General features: G+C 35.8%; 1 long non-coding RNA gene across 2 annotated transcripts in view; it reads left to right on the top strand.

Moving 5' to 3' along the window:
• Positions 1-8,461: 8,461 nt before the first annotated feature.
• Positions 8,462-15,344, top strand: part of LOC126486847 (uncharacterized) — a 62,581-nt gene continuing 55,698 nt past the window's right edge. Inside the window, exons 1-3 of one of the 2 annotated variants that reach the window (XR_007588214.1) lie at positions 8,462-8,615; positions 14,363-14,414; positions 14,671-15,186. This is a non-coding gene — a long non-coding RNA (uncharacterized lncRNA). Of the gene's footprint in view, positions 8,616-14,362; positions 14,415-14,670; positions 15,187-15,344 lie in introns of those variants that run through there. The other variant, XR_007588213.1, reaches the window with a different exon arrangement.

Raw genomic sequence — 15,344 nt, 5'->3', positions numbered from 1 at the left:
CATAATTATAGATAACTGAGTGAGAAGTTTCCCAAGATGGAGAGATGCCGCTTGATCACTCAGAAATTAGCAGTCAGAGAACTGACCGCATGAGGATTTTTTTCTCCATTCATACAACTTAAAGAAAATAATTTTGGAATATTAAAACTCTTCTTATTGCTGATTTCTGCTTTCTTTAAGGCTTTTATGTCTACAAGATCTGCCTCTTTAACTCAACTTTTTGTATTTTTTTCTATTTTATTGAAAGAGATGTTTATTATTATTATTATTATTATTATAGTTAATGATCAGGTAAAATAAAACTATATGCATTGGTATGATTCTAAACAAGATAAAAACTCGATTTTTGTCAGAAAGAGGAGCCTTACAACAAGTTCTTCTGTAGGTCAGAATTCATAGGAGCTGGCAGTGAGCCCTTGTGAGGCTATAAAACAATCCTGAGGTGGTGCAGAAAGCATCGATTTCAAGAACATGCAGGATATTGTAGCATAGCTATTCTACTATGGACTATCTGTTTTTAGATTTTATGTTACCAGACAAAAGTAGCTCCATATTTGCTCAAAATATTATAAGCACATTTCAGCTATTACATCAGATTGACAGCCCTTTATGGTAGAAATATGAAATATAACACAAATATCTTACATCACAGAAATACTGTTATGTTTAAAGTAGTTGGGAATTCATCTTAGCACAGGTCCTGACTACAGTCTCCTAGGGAAAGTAGTTATGAAACACTGAGTATTGTATTTGTACAGAAATGTTAAGAGTACATTTGCACTATTTTACAAGATAATTCCTGCAAATAATTTGTTTCCAGTCATGTATTTGTGTGCCTGTCATTGTGCACCTGAGCTGGAGTTGCAGGTGTTCTAAACCACCCAAATTGGGAGTTAGCACCAAAGTCCTATTCTCAGGAAACAAGTGCCTCTCTAGCACTAATCAATGTAAGTTTGTAAGTTGCAGAAATATGTGTATATGAATATTCAAATTCATTAGAATATAATAAGTGTATTGGAGTTATTTATAAATACTTCTTTGAAAACTATTGTAAACTATGGTAATATATGGCTGCATAGATGCATAGAATATACTTGCATAGATGGCACAGATCTAATCACAATTGCAAAGAAGATATTTATCATAAAATATAACCCTTCCTATCTTCACAGTCTCTGCCTATAATGTGGAGCTTCTTGGTGCTTTTCATAAACAGAAACATTTATGGCATGACAATACTATGTGATGCAATTAGAAGATGGCTAAGTTCCATAATGATTTATACCTGATTTCTCTTTCATTTTTTTGATTTTTTTTCTCAAGTATTGTCTGCAGCTACTTTTCAGGTCTACCTCGATGCACTCCTGGCTGCTCTCTGCAGCTCTGGTGCTTTGAAAATCAGTTCTGTCACTCGCATAGTGTTTGAGGAGTCATCCTGGAAAGATGCTGTTGCTGGGCAATGACGGTCAAATGAAGAATGGCAGACAGGCCAAAGGATAAATGAGTTCTCTGGTTTCATGCAAGATGGAGAGGAACAGCATCTCCAGGGTCGACTGAATGTTACTTTGTTAAACGGAGAGTTTGCCAATAAAATCCGTATACCCACGAGCACATTAAAAATTAAATAAAGGTACTATCAATTAATCATTAATATAATCTTATCAAAATGAGGAGGTTTGACTAGGATCAATAAAAATATTTTATTTATAGACTAATGTAATAAATGGTTATACCAATTACAAAGTGCATTAGTGTAGTAAGTAGTAAAAGAAAATAATTGACAGCTTCAATAATATTTGAGAGATCTTCAGTTGTGGGCAGTTCTGAAGACATGGTGGTAAATTATTCTCCTATATCCTAACATCGGAACATGGTACATACTTCAAATTTATTTCTTTTCATGTCCTTCCTTTTAAGAAATTCCAATATTCCTTCTTTGATAATAATGCAATAGGATAGAAAATCCTTTCCTCCAGCTGCTCTCATGATCGGAAGACTCTGTCGTCTAGATTTTGGCAGTATAATCTAGGTTGAGAAACAGGAAGATTTTTTTTTTTTGATGGAAGTCTGCCCTCTTCCCATTTTCCTTTGGACCGTGTTTTCTCCTTGTAAGCAGTTGGTTCTAGTGGGAAGGTATAGCATTAATTCTCTAGCTATAAATCTGCAAGCATAAAGAGAACCTGCTGAATGTTTCGGAGTATTGAAGGACATAGGGCCTTGCGATGAGCACTGAGTCACTATCATCTACCTATGGGCAAAGGAAAAGTCACTTTCTCCTAGTTTTTCTTTCCTCCTAATTTGCTCTGTTCTCTCTAATCTCAACTGTTACTGTAACCATTGCCCTACAGGTCTCTTCTCTCTTCTTTCCTGTACCTATCTTCTTAATATTTCAATCAGTAAGATTTGCTAGGAGAAAGGAATTAGGAATCAAAGGAGAGTTTTAAGTAGCATTTCCGCATGGACAGTGTCTGGTGACCATTTGCCTTCAAACCATTAAGGCCAGGGTAGGCACCCTCATCAAAGCAGGTCCTAGGAAATGGGCTCAGGCCCTCAGAATACTTCATCCTTGGCTAGAAGGATGGATTTTCAGAAAAGAGGATGAACAGACTTACACCCACTGAAATCTGTCAACATGGCAACTTGGCTTCTGCAGCATGCATATCTGAACCAGAATAACTAAAACTAATCAGAACACAACGTAGTTTTCAAATTCTGTAGGAACCTTCATGCTCCTGTATGCATATTGGAATGGGCATTGTGATGATTGTGCCATGGGCAATGAGAGGGCAGCAACAAGGTGTGGTCATGGCAGAGAGGGGGCAAGCAATGAGGGGCCATGGAAGAGATGGGCCAGGCTAATGCAGGATTATGCAGAGGAAGAATGGGGGTTTTGGGTGTGGGGTGATGGCAAGAAGAAAGTGAAGTCAGGGTCCATGAGTTGTCTAAGGCGGGAGCAGGGCAAGCTGAAGCTGTGACTCTGCCTCAATTTCAGAGTCTGGATAGTTCAGACTCTGAGACTCCAGGCCAGGCTCCACTGGACTGATTTTTTACTTGAAATCTGAAAATTAGTTGTTGTGTTTTGTTTCTGTTGAAAATGAAGGTGGTGCTGGGTGGAATTACAAACCACTGGATCTGTGCTCTGATAGCAGCACCAAGTCACTATTGTCTACTTACCTCTAGAGTAATGGGAACAGGAAAACTCACCTGCTAATTTCAGCCTCTGAAATACACTCAGGATACTCTCATCTGGACTTACTAGCAGACATGATGCCCTTATAACTTAATATTGCACAGTGCAAGAACCTGATATTGCTAATATTCATATGATTGGTACTCACAGCCTTGCATGTCCCACAGTAATAGGTACTCATAGAAGGCTACTGAGTGGTAAATATCTTATGGTTTGGAACTGAAACTCTTTGATACACAGATGTCATTGCATTAGTTTTAATGTATTCTAAAGGCTCCATCTTCATTCAAATAATTTAAGCAATAACATTTTTATTTATTGAACCAACATTTCAATAAAACCAAAAATAACAGTTTGCTATCCTCTGATGAGCAAAGAAGGTTGGGAAATTTTCTTTTCCAGGAGAAATTTCTACTAAGATGAGAATAGTAAACATTCTAAGATTTTATTTTGTAAAATATATATTTTGTAAATATTTTGTTATATATATATATATATATATATATATATATATATCAGCCATTAAGTTTTTTGTGTCTAAAGGAATTATCTGGGTTTGGATTGGAGTCACTATCTCATTACATTACCACATCTCTCACTATACGTGTATTTGTTAAATTATTCTGTCTTTATTCTATGCATATGTGTGTGTGTTCCTTTATCTATGCTAGTGCAGATGTGTGTGTGTGTGTGTGTCCCCGGTGTCTGAAGAGAACAGTAGATGGCATTATGTCTGCTGAACTGGAGTTACAGATAGTTGTGCGCTATCGTGTGGGTGGTGGGACTTGAACAATGGTCCCCTAGAAGAGCAGCCTGTGCTCTTAACTACTGAGCTATCTTTCCACCACCTGTACTTTTGCTTTTGATGATGAGTGAAGTGTTATCCAATTCTGTTACTCTGACACAGATGAGGAAATACATTGACTTCCAAATTCCTAGGGAAATCATGCGTGGGTTAATCAATTACAAAAAATGATGGATTTAAGTCAAGGAAGGGCCATCAATTTTCCTTGAAAGTGTCATCACCATCAGGTGGTTATGAGTAATCATGTCAGGGGAAGAATACTGTTATGCCTTCATTGTCTCTATTATACCTTTGTTGAAGAAGCATTTTATTTGATAGTCATTGGAAGGAACTTTGTAGTCATATTTGTACATAAGTTTTTATTATCCATCCACCCTGTTCTAAAAGACAGCTTTCTTTCTTAATTTACAGTGGAATTAGGTTTGTTCATTAATTCTCAGAGCCTATTATAACTGAAAATTTGTTTTTTTTTTCAATCATTTCTCAGCCCCAAATCATTGATTTTCATATTTTGTTTAATCATCAGCAACACTCCATTATCATTTCCATGCTAAAAGGTGAGATTTATAATATGTTATTATTTTGTAGCAGCTGCTCTGCACCTATCCCTGCAATTCTCCGAGAGCCTGCTATAACCACAGCATTTTCCTGTTTATTTAGTGACACAGTAGGTGTTCAGGCAACTGCAAACTAATGGCTTCCAAAAGGTCAGCAATAATGGCAACATAGCAGGAAAGTGCCAGATGTTTAAAGGAATTAAAAGAATAGAGGTGTGGAAATGATCAAACTAAAGAAAAAAAGAGACAATATGGGTAACATTTGGTACATGGACAGAAACACAAAGAATAAAGTGTAAACATAATATGAACGGGAGAATGTAGCACTAGATTACAAAATACAATAAGAAGCAAAGATTTTAAAATAAATACAAAGAAATCTTAACAACTCACTGACTTTCCCAAAGGACAACGAATTAAAATTAATCATATATTTTATTGATAAGCTTAAGGCAAAAACGAAGTTATCATAAAAGTATATTTTTTTTAAAGAGTTAATACAAAAAGTGCCTCAGACTCACTTCTGGAGGCCAAGGCTTTCTCTAGGACTATACAGGAAGCCATTGGGAGGAAGGGAGAGCAAGCCTGTGTGTGTAGACTAGGGGAGGGGTCCGTGAATATCCCTGAGAAATTAAGATGAAGGAAATATCTAATCAATTTTCCAAATTAGTTATGTTTACTCTAAAAAAAAAAACAAGTTAGCACTGTATCAGGAAAGTCAAAACATTACCTCATTGAAATAAATATTAGCACTAATTTTTAGAGTAAGAAACAGGTTCAGCTAGGTTACACTAATTGTCTCTCATTTAGCCATCGGTACCATAGTAAGCTAATAGATGATAAAGAGGCATTCACACACAGATTTAAACTTCATGCTGAATCCAGATGGCATCCAATCCATCTCCACTTAATTTATGAGTTTTCCTAAGGTTTCCTTGGCACAGATTGTAACAACAAGCTTGCTACTGTACCAGCTTTTTAGGAACTAAGTTTAGACACTGTTATGAAATGTGGAACAGATTTTACATTGTGTGTGTGTGTGTGTGTGTACGTGTGTTTGTGCATTGTGTGTGTGAGAGTGTATGTCCCTGTTTGTCCGCGTATGTGTATCTGTCTATTTACAATGGCACTGCAAAAGACACAGGAAGACACAAGTTTAAACCAAGACTATTCCTTTTGTAGAGAATATAGGAAAAATTGACTAACCTGCTTAAAGCTTCAATGCAACACCAATAATAGAAAAACTAACGCCAGCATCTTTAGTTTCAGCAGGGAAAAAAGAGGATTTTTACCTTTCCAACTAATATTCCTCTGGCAGGAATATATGCACATGTTATTCATTTACTTATTTTCTCACATTAATATTTTTCAATTGAGATTGTGTGTGTACGTGTGTGAGTGCAATGTCTGAGTGTACAGTGTAGGTACATGTGAGCATGCGTGTTTGTGTTCAGGTGCTTGTACCTGGTATAGCTTTATTGCTTGATCAGTCCTTTTCTTATTGCTTTGAGACAGTGTCTCTCAGTGAACTGAGAGCTAAGGGAGAAACTCGTGAGCACGAGCAATCTTCCCTACTCCAAATTTTCATGTCTGCAACTTATGCAGCCAAATGAGTCATCTTTCCATCCTCACTTAAGACCATTTAAATCACATGGTATAAACAAGTGGATTTAATAAACTAATTTATTTTTTCTAGGTATCCACTCTCAGTGTTGTAGAAAAAAATCAAACACACACAAACACACACACACACTACCTCCAAAAAAGCAAAAATAAAACAAAAAAAAAAAAACAAAACAAGCAAACAAAAAATACACATAAACTTACCTTATTTTTTAAACTCAGGTTATATATCTCATTTCAAATCCAGTCTTCTTTTGCTTATTTAATTGTAGCTCAGCTAAATTCAGGGCTTATTTAGTTGATTTTTATCAGCACAAATTCTTGAAATTTGACCTTTCAGCCTCACTCTGAAACAGTTATGCAATATTTTGTTTTTCTTCTATTAATGAAAAAGGAGCCCGTGAATTTAAGTGACAGCAAGGAAAGATTTGAAGAGAGGAAGGGGAAGGGAGAAATGTTGTAATTAAATTATAATCTCAAAAATAAGAAAATACTTTAATATACACTTGAAATACAGAAAATTCAAATTAACTAGAAATAAAACCCTGCTACATATTTAACTTTTGATGTACATTAACATCTTGTTGATGTGAAGGCACCCAGTTAATTGAGGAATCATTAATATGTAAACCAAAAAGGTAAGTTTTCTTTGTTCCTTTCTGAATTGTGCAGAAGCAAGACCTTGAGGTCAGCACTATCCGGAACTCTATGCAAAATTACAAATGATATTTATTTGGCCTTCAGTTACTCCACTGCAAACCTTTGGGATGACCGGAGCACAGAAGAACACATCCCCCAATCAGTGTCCCTGGAACAAAGGCAACTTTGCAGAGCAGAACGACCTGGAATTAATGCACCGTGAATTTCCAGTCCGTTAATCTGCTTTGTGGAAAATCCTTCTGAGTTAGATTAATGGAAATTTTTATGTAGAGAATTTGGAGCAGACAGCCATGCTGTGAAAACGCTCACAGTTAGCCCCTTAGATAGAGATTAGACTTGCTGAAATAAGCAAGCTAGTAGACGTGTGAGGAGGGCTATAGCATTCAAACATTTAGATGCCGAAATGTGGCCTCAAGGCAAAGCTGCTGCTTTTCATGTGGTGATACTTATTGTATAAAATGTGTTCTGTTGCTGGCCAGTGGTGGTGCACACCTTTAATCCCAGCACTTGGGAGGCAGGGACAGGCAGATCTCTGAGTTTCAGGCCAGTCTGGTTTACAGAGTGAGTTCCAGGACAGCAAGGGCTATACAGAGATAGCCAGACTTGAAAAATGAAAAAAAAAAGTGTGTTGTGCACATGACATGTCATATTAATGGTACACAGAATAGGGTCACAGGAGCTGCTTAGAACAGTGGGTTAGATCATTTTCTTTCTCCTTTAACTAGGTCATTTTTCTCTTCCTTTGCATCCTGACTCTCTTTCAAATTCATGACCTTTTTTAAATTAACTTTTGTGCATGCATACATGTATAAACATATATACTATTGCTGGGCTTCTCAGTATGTTTGAATACAGCTGATTCTTTGCCTCTGCTGTAAGAGGAAGTATTTCTATAGTCTTTTTCTGAGTTTCCAGTCTTATGAGTAACTGACCTTCTCAATTTCCTTTTTTGTTCATTTAGAAAAGCTCCAATGTGAACTGATAAAGTGAACAATTATCTTTCCCTTCCTGTGTTTTAGATCAATTTTTAATTGCCATTGATTGCTCAAATGAATTAGGTTCAAGACTCACCTGACAAGTCACAGCTATAGTTTGGTTGTTTGCTTTTTTTTCTTTCTTTTTTTTTTTTTTTATGAAGAAGATAAAAAAATGGAGGGAAGAGGAACTAAATTGATGCACCAAATTTCAACAGTTAATGTAATTTGCTTACATATCTATATATATCTACAAAGAGTATTAGCAAGCAGAAAATTAATTATTTGACAAAGTAACACAGAAAAATCGTGTTTGTTTTCCTGAATCAGGTATCACTGCTGTATTAAGTTACTGCTGCTTGTAAATGCAATGGACCATGTGTATATGCAGCTTGTTGTTTAAATACTGTCTATCCTTGACCATTTGCAATATATTGTAGTTTCTTTTCCTGTTGCTGTGATAAAACACTGCCAAAATCAGCTGAAGGAAGAGAGGAATTATTTCAGCTCTCAATCCAAGGTGGGAACAGGAAAGAAACAGAATCTTGAAGCAAAGAGTCACAGTCAGAAAAAGAGAGCCTTGAAATGTCTGCAGCAGCTCATCTCCCTAGCTTTCTCTGTACCGTTCAGGATGCCAGTCAGGGGAGGGTGTCACCCACACTGGTTAGATCATCCAACAACCTGAGACAAAAATCTACCAGCAAATAAGGAATGCGGAGAGCAAGAGACACAGTGTTCCCGAGGAATGAACCTCCTAACTTGTTATATTATACCAAATGGTCAACCTTAATATGATCTACTCACAGGTAACACAAAGGAGACTCAAGTGTGTGTGTGTGTGTGTGTGTGTGTGTGTGTGTGTGTGTGTGTCTGTGTGTTGTGTACAACAGCAAAGAAAATAAGGCCATAAATTTGGGAGGATTCAAGGAGAGTACATGAGTGATTAGAGAGAGGAAATGGAAGGGGGGACATGATGTCATTATATTTCAATTAAAAAAAATGTAAAAAGGTAAATCCCTATAGGCATGCTCCGAGGCTCCTCTTTCTGGGAATTCTAGATGCTGTCATGTTTACAGTTTTCAAACTAATCATCACTGGATGGAGAAATGACTCTGTGGTTGAGAACACTGGCTTCTCTTCCAGAAGACCCGGGTTCACTTCCTAGCACCCACATCTCTTCTCACACTTGTCTGTAACTCTAGTTCCAGGGCTTCTGATGCCCTCATACAAATGTATATGGAAGCAAAACACTAATGAAGATAAAATAAAATAATTTAAAAACCCTAAATCATCACAATGTATAAAGGAAAATTTAATTAGCTTTAATAATATTTATAATACTGATTCTAGGTGTCTTGAAATAGTATACAAAAATAACCTAGTACATGTGAGAAGTCTATAAAAAGTAAACTCAGAATAAGTTTTTTGATCCACAGAAAATGTTTATGAAATTTACCGACATAGCAAAGGTGATAAGGTAAGAGGTTTTGTGTAAACAATAACGTCTTCCTTTGAACATGCGGTACTTAGAGGAGGCTTTTTGTTATGCAGAAAAAAGGAGGTTAATAATATTGAATTATACAATTAAATAATTTAGGGTAAGGACTGATTACGTCTATAAGACTGTTTTTTAATGGACAAGTAGCTAGATAACCTTTCCAAGCCCCTCTTTTCTAAACAACAACAAAAACAACAAAACCAAAGCTGGCTTTAATTGGTATTTAGTATGCAAAAAAAATCTTTTTCTTTAAATTTGATGATAAAATCATGAGTAATAATTGCAGTATTTTTGAATGTATTAAATTTTAATTAGCTATTTATTATAAAAAGCTATTTGAATAATGTTATAACTTACTGTATCTTTTATATTAAATATTTAAATTAAAGAATAAAATAATTTTAATTCTTTTTGATTTTTTTCCCAAATCTCAAGTGCAAACTACTGTCTGTCCTTGCAGAACAGCTCACACTAGCCTCACTCATAGTTAAGCTGAGAGATTTGAAGGGTGACTAACTGTGGGCTAGTTTTACTTCGTAGCCAGTTGCAGAGGTGGCTAGTAACATTTTGAAAGAAAGAGTAAAGGTCATATAAAAGAAAAAGCTATGTAACAACGGAAAATACACAGGGAGTCTGGATCCTATATAGTGTTATGTTGATTTTGAACTTGCTGAATGCCGATGAGCTAACAACAGCTGGGATGTAAACTGGGCTGTTAAATTAAAGCAGTCAATATACTTTATGAATTCTTTAACTTTAAAATGGGACTAAAAATTGTATTTTAAAATGGAACTCAAAAATGTATTACTTTGGAGAAGATGTTTTGCTTTTATTTCCATAGGAAATGAGAGACTGTGGATTCCTTCAGGGTTAATATGGATCAAGTTTGATCTGGGAAGATATCAACAAAGGTTACAACTCGTCTTCCCAGGACTTGCCCATTATATTATTTCAGCTTTCTGAGAGACTGCTAAAGATGCCTCTGTTCACAGACAATAGGTAGCAGTCTAGAGAAAATGACTTCCACATTCCCAAGAGTTGGTGTGTGGATATTTCTTGAGTATTTGGTGGGCTATGGGTATTTGTTATCATTTAGGGAATATAAGAATTTAGGATAAAAAAGTGATTATTAATCTCAGATATTTTGATTGGCATGCATTTTGCTATATTGATACAAATTTGCAGTTATTTTTGTTTGGGGTATTATGCTTATGAAGTTCATTTCAAAATGCAATGTATAATTAAGAAATGAGGTTAATAGTTAATCTGTATTAATAAGTAAACTGTATTCACATTAGGTATGTTTTCAAATGTCAAACAGGTTTTTTTTTTTAAATCCCAGAGGCACAAGGTAAATGGGATATTTTAAGTTAAGAAAAGCTATTTAGAAGCAAGTCAAAGTAAATTATCATATAATCATATTATCAACTATTGGTTTAAATTTGTGAACTCTTATTGATTCAGATGATAATTAACTATAATTTATTTTTATTTTACTCTTTCATAGATACAGCTTCTCTAAGACACCTGTAAGAACTTGCTCTTGTATGGAGCCATACACACTTAAACATTTAGTAAATATGCTAAATGTGTGAATTTCAGTATTCTGTTCAGTTTAAACTGATATTCTGTATCAAGACAATATTAAAGCTCAAAATGTGAAGTGATGCCTGGTGATGATGATGATGATGATGATGATGATGATGATGATGATGATAATGTTGATGATGGTTGTGGTAGAGGTTGTATAGTGGTGGTGGTGATAATGATGAGAGATTTATAGATACATTATAGATAGATAGATAGATAGATAGATAGATAGATAGATAGATAGATAGATAGACAGGTTGACAAATAGATAGATGATAGAGATTATTTCTTATCAATTTGACAAAAACTAGAATTACCTAGGAAGAGAATATCCCAGCTGAGAAGTTGATTCCATGATATTAACGTGTAGAGAATTTTCTTGGTTAATAATTGATTTGTGAGGGCCCATCCCATCATGAGTTGTGCTGTCCCAAGTCATGTGGACTTCTGTATATGAAAGGAAGAAGAGAAGTCCATTAAGCTGCATTTCTCCTTGATCTCTGTTTCAAGTTCCTGCATTAAGTTCTTACTTTTTTCCCCTGTGTATGAACATAGATGTATAAAGCACATAACTAGATTTTGGGTAGTATTTTATCAGAGCAACAGAAACCAAGCTAAGATGGTGTGTATGTTATGAGTGTAGTGATGAAAGTGCTGTAAGTTGAGCCTGATGCTCAGATTCCTGTTTATGATAAGAAGTAGTATCAAGGACACAGAATGGAGGGATCAGATTTTATAACATATATAAGTGATTTAGTATTAATTTTCACATAAAATATATACATCAAGAACCTGATGGTTTTGTTTATAAGAAAATTAAACTAGTCTTTTATAATCCACACAATATACTTTCTGTATATTTTAAGAGCTAAAAGTGCATTTAGTTATAAACATTAGTGAAAGTTCTGCACAGACATTGCACAGTCTTTTTTTTTGTTTCAGGTTTAAAGTATTGCATAAAAATAGAGAAATTAAAAAAGAAAAACAGCTTTGCCCTTCCTTCAGTTTACACTTCTGGCAGGAACACAGTAGCATAGCAGATGTCAAGAACCATAGTCAGCATTTTGGGAGGAAAACATTCTAGTCAGCTGCTCACTGTGGGGAGCAGTAGCAGGGCTTGAAATCTGACAGTATCAGTCCATGGAAGTGTGCAGTTAATTCCCTGAGACATACTTGAAGAAGATCAGACTGTAGCAAGATAAAGAGATGGTGAATCCATCCCAAATGGAGGTGGTTGTTCTGTATTTGGCTTCCAAGGTTAAAGGATTGAAGATGATTGTCGTATATAATAGGAAATAATACAAAAATTTCTTGATTCCAAGATCTGCAGGAATATCAGATTATAAAAGTGATGTGGACTATTTGAGTTCATGTTCATTAATTAGCTGTGTGCATTATTCAGGGATATATATATATATCCAAAATATATATATTTCCAAATAAATTACATATTACTAGAAAACAAAGCATTTTTGTTTAAAATTGAGACTCTGACTCTTATCAGAGGATATTTGTAATGATTATTGAATATTGCACTTTTCTTTCCTTTCTGATGAATAGCTTGGTTAAGCACAGTATTCAATACTGATTGATGATTGATAGACTGATTTTCTTCCTTGGCATTTTGAGCGATACCATTCTACTCTTTTGATTTCTTTTCTGTTTTTTAGAATATTCTTTTGCTTGTGCCTGCATCTTAACATATTTGGCTAAAATATGCCTTACATTCTCTTCTAAAGTAATCATCGCTTCAAGTAGATTTAATTTATTAATGTAGATATATTTCCTAAGATTTGGCAAATGTTTTCAATCATGGTTTTTCTAATTTTCTTTTCTCTTTTCTTTTTCTAACTCTTTTCTCATTTTCTTTTCAATCTCATAATTTATGCATTTATTCCTATCGTAGCATCTTGTAGGTCTCTTATTACCTTGCTTCATATTCTTACCTTGATTTATATCTTTTCTTCCTCCAATTAGTTAATTTCAAGTACAATGGCTTAATGTTTTCTGGTTCCTTTTCCATATTGTCTAGTCTGCTGTTGAAGCACTGAGTTGCCTTTTGTACTCACATTATCATATTGTTCAACTCTAGAATTTCTTTTTAGTTATTTTTAAAATTTCTTAAACTTCTCATTGTGTCCATTTCATTATACTTCATTTAGTTATTTATCTTTTTTCCTCTTGCATCTTAAATAGAATCTTACAGACAAATGTTTTGAATTCTTTGTCAGGTGATTTTTAGATATTCCTCCCTTTGAGGTCACTGCCTAATACGCCATGGTTTCTATTGGTGATGCCATATTTTTTGTTTTTTTATGCATATGTACATACATGTTCACGTCTTTGCATCTCAAAGTCAAGATCCCTTTAATCATGCATTCAAAGGCTAATGGAATAGCTCTGTAATCTCAATTGTATAGGACTTAAACTGGGTCATATTCTGCTGCTGAGCTCATAATAGAATCTGTTTGGCCTGTCTGTTTTTAAGAACTTAATAAAACATGGGGTTTGTCTAGGAACTGGCCATACTGGACTCTCTACAGAACCTAGGTCAATGGGATTAGTGGAGGAAAGGCTTAAGAGGTTACAGGCATGATACCAAGTGCATGAACAGATAAGGCTTTCTCTGAGTCCTTGTCAGGGTTTTTACTGTGCCATTCAATGAGTCTCTGAGCAGGTCACAGTTTCTGTGGGTCACAAATAAGGTGAAATAGAATTTAAGATGAATGTAGGAATTACAGCTGATGCTGAGGTCTGTGCATATTGTCCTGGATTCCCATATGTGCGAGGGAAGTGAGGTAGGGGTGTTAGCAGTGATGACCGTGGGTCAAAGCCCAGCAAAAAAATAAATTAATGTTTCACAGCTATTTGGGGATATGTTTTGGAACCAACAGCAGTAAGTCTATGCCATAGGGATGAATAGACAAGCTATCCTGTAAGTCATTTATGAGGCAAAACCGTTTTTAGATAAACAGCTAACATGGACTAGAGCAGAGTTATAGGACTGATGTCTGCAGTGGAGCAGAGGGCAGCAGGCCAGCCTCCCAGGGTAAGGACAGGGTTAGCATCTTATGGGTCCTATGACAGGTGTGACTGTTCTCATTCTATTGCCCTGAGGGGCTACTGCTGCATTTGAGGGCTTTTTTCATGTCTGCCGGGAACAAAGTGATTGAGCCCATCATTCAAAGTGCTGGTAGGTATGCCTCATCTCATATCACTTGGTGGAGGATTCTGATTGAAACGAAGAGTGAAAATGGGATTGTGATTGAGTCTACAAATGGACAAGGCCATGTCTAGGTCACAAACCCACTATGGTCAGTAGGCCTGCCGCTGAATAGCTTCTGAGGCATAGCTAGGCTATTGCACTTATACAGGCTTTCCAGGTGAAAGAGAAAACTGACAATCGAATGCAGATATTGTATAAGCGAACATCTTTTTGTAATAGGATCTTTCTGTGTTGTCTAGGCTGTTTTGAACATAGGAGTCTCTAGCCTTCTCAAATCTGCTGGCATTATAGGTGAGTCACTGTGTGTAAATCAATCATATTTTAAGCATAAGCATGTCCAAAATGTTGTTTACTATGAAATTTCATTGTACTTTGTTCAAATTGAAACAAGTGTTTTGTAAATTTACTTGCTAGTTCAAAAATCTTACACTTGGGTTTTTTTGTTGTTTACTATGAAATTTCATTGTACTTTGTTCAAATTGAAACAAGTGTTTTGTAAATTTACTTGCTAGTTCAAAAATCTTACACTTGGGCTTTTTTGTTATAGATGACAATGCATTTTCAAAACTTGGATGTGATACACTGCGGGGTAACCACAGCACTTTGCAATTGTACTGATTTTCTATGGAATCAACTTCCTTCCTCTTTCACATATGCCCTTTAAAGAGATGTTCAGACCACCTACAAGAAATCATCTGCAGATTATGGAACGTTAAAAACATTCCCTACACTATTGGTATTCTGTTATTGACTCCCATGATGTGGGAGTGGTTTCTTATTAATAAAGAAACTGCCTTGGCCCATTTTATTGGATAGAAAATTAGGTAGGCGGAGTATACAGAAGAGAATTCTGGGAGAAAGAAGCTTAGAGAGTCGCCATGATTCTCCCGCTCCAGACAGACGCAGATTAAGATCCTCCCTGGTAAGCCAGCTCGTGGGCTACACAGAATATTAGAAATGGGTTAGAACAATATGTAAGAGCTAGCCAATAAGAGGCTACAGATAATGGGCCAAGCAGTGTTTGAAAGAATACAGTTTCCGTGTAATTATTTTGGGCATAAGCTAGCCATGCGGGCGGCCGGGTGCCAGGGACGCAGCCCTGCCGCTCCTAATTTCAACAGATGGCGCCCAGACGTGATAGGCTAAATCCACTTAAAAACCTGAGAGGGCTTAAAAAGGAGAGAGAGAGAATTTAAGACAGCTTTTTGCTGTTTCTGGGTT

This window comes from Alexandromys fortis, unplaced genomic scaffold, assembly GCF_014885135.2.
Source record: "Alexandromys fortis isolate MF-2015 unplaced genomic scaffold, M_Fortis_MF-2015_v1.1 scaffold_145, whole genome shotgun sequence".
NCBI classification, from domain to species: Eukaryota; Metazoa; Chordata; class Mammalia; order Rodentia; family Cricetidae; genus Alexandromys; species Alexandromys fortis.
This window is presented reverse-complemented; position numbering and strand designations above follow the sequence as displayed.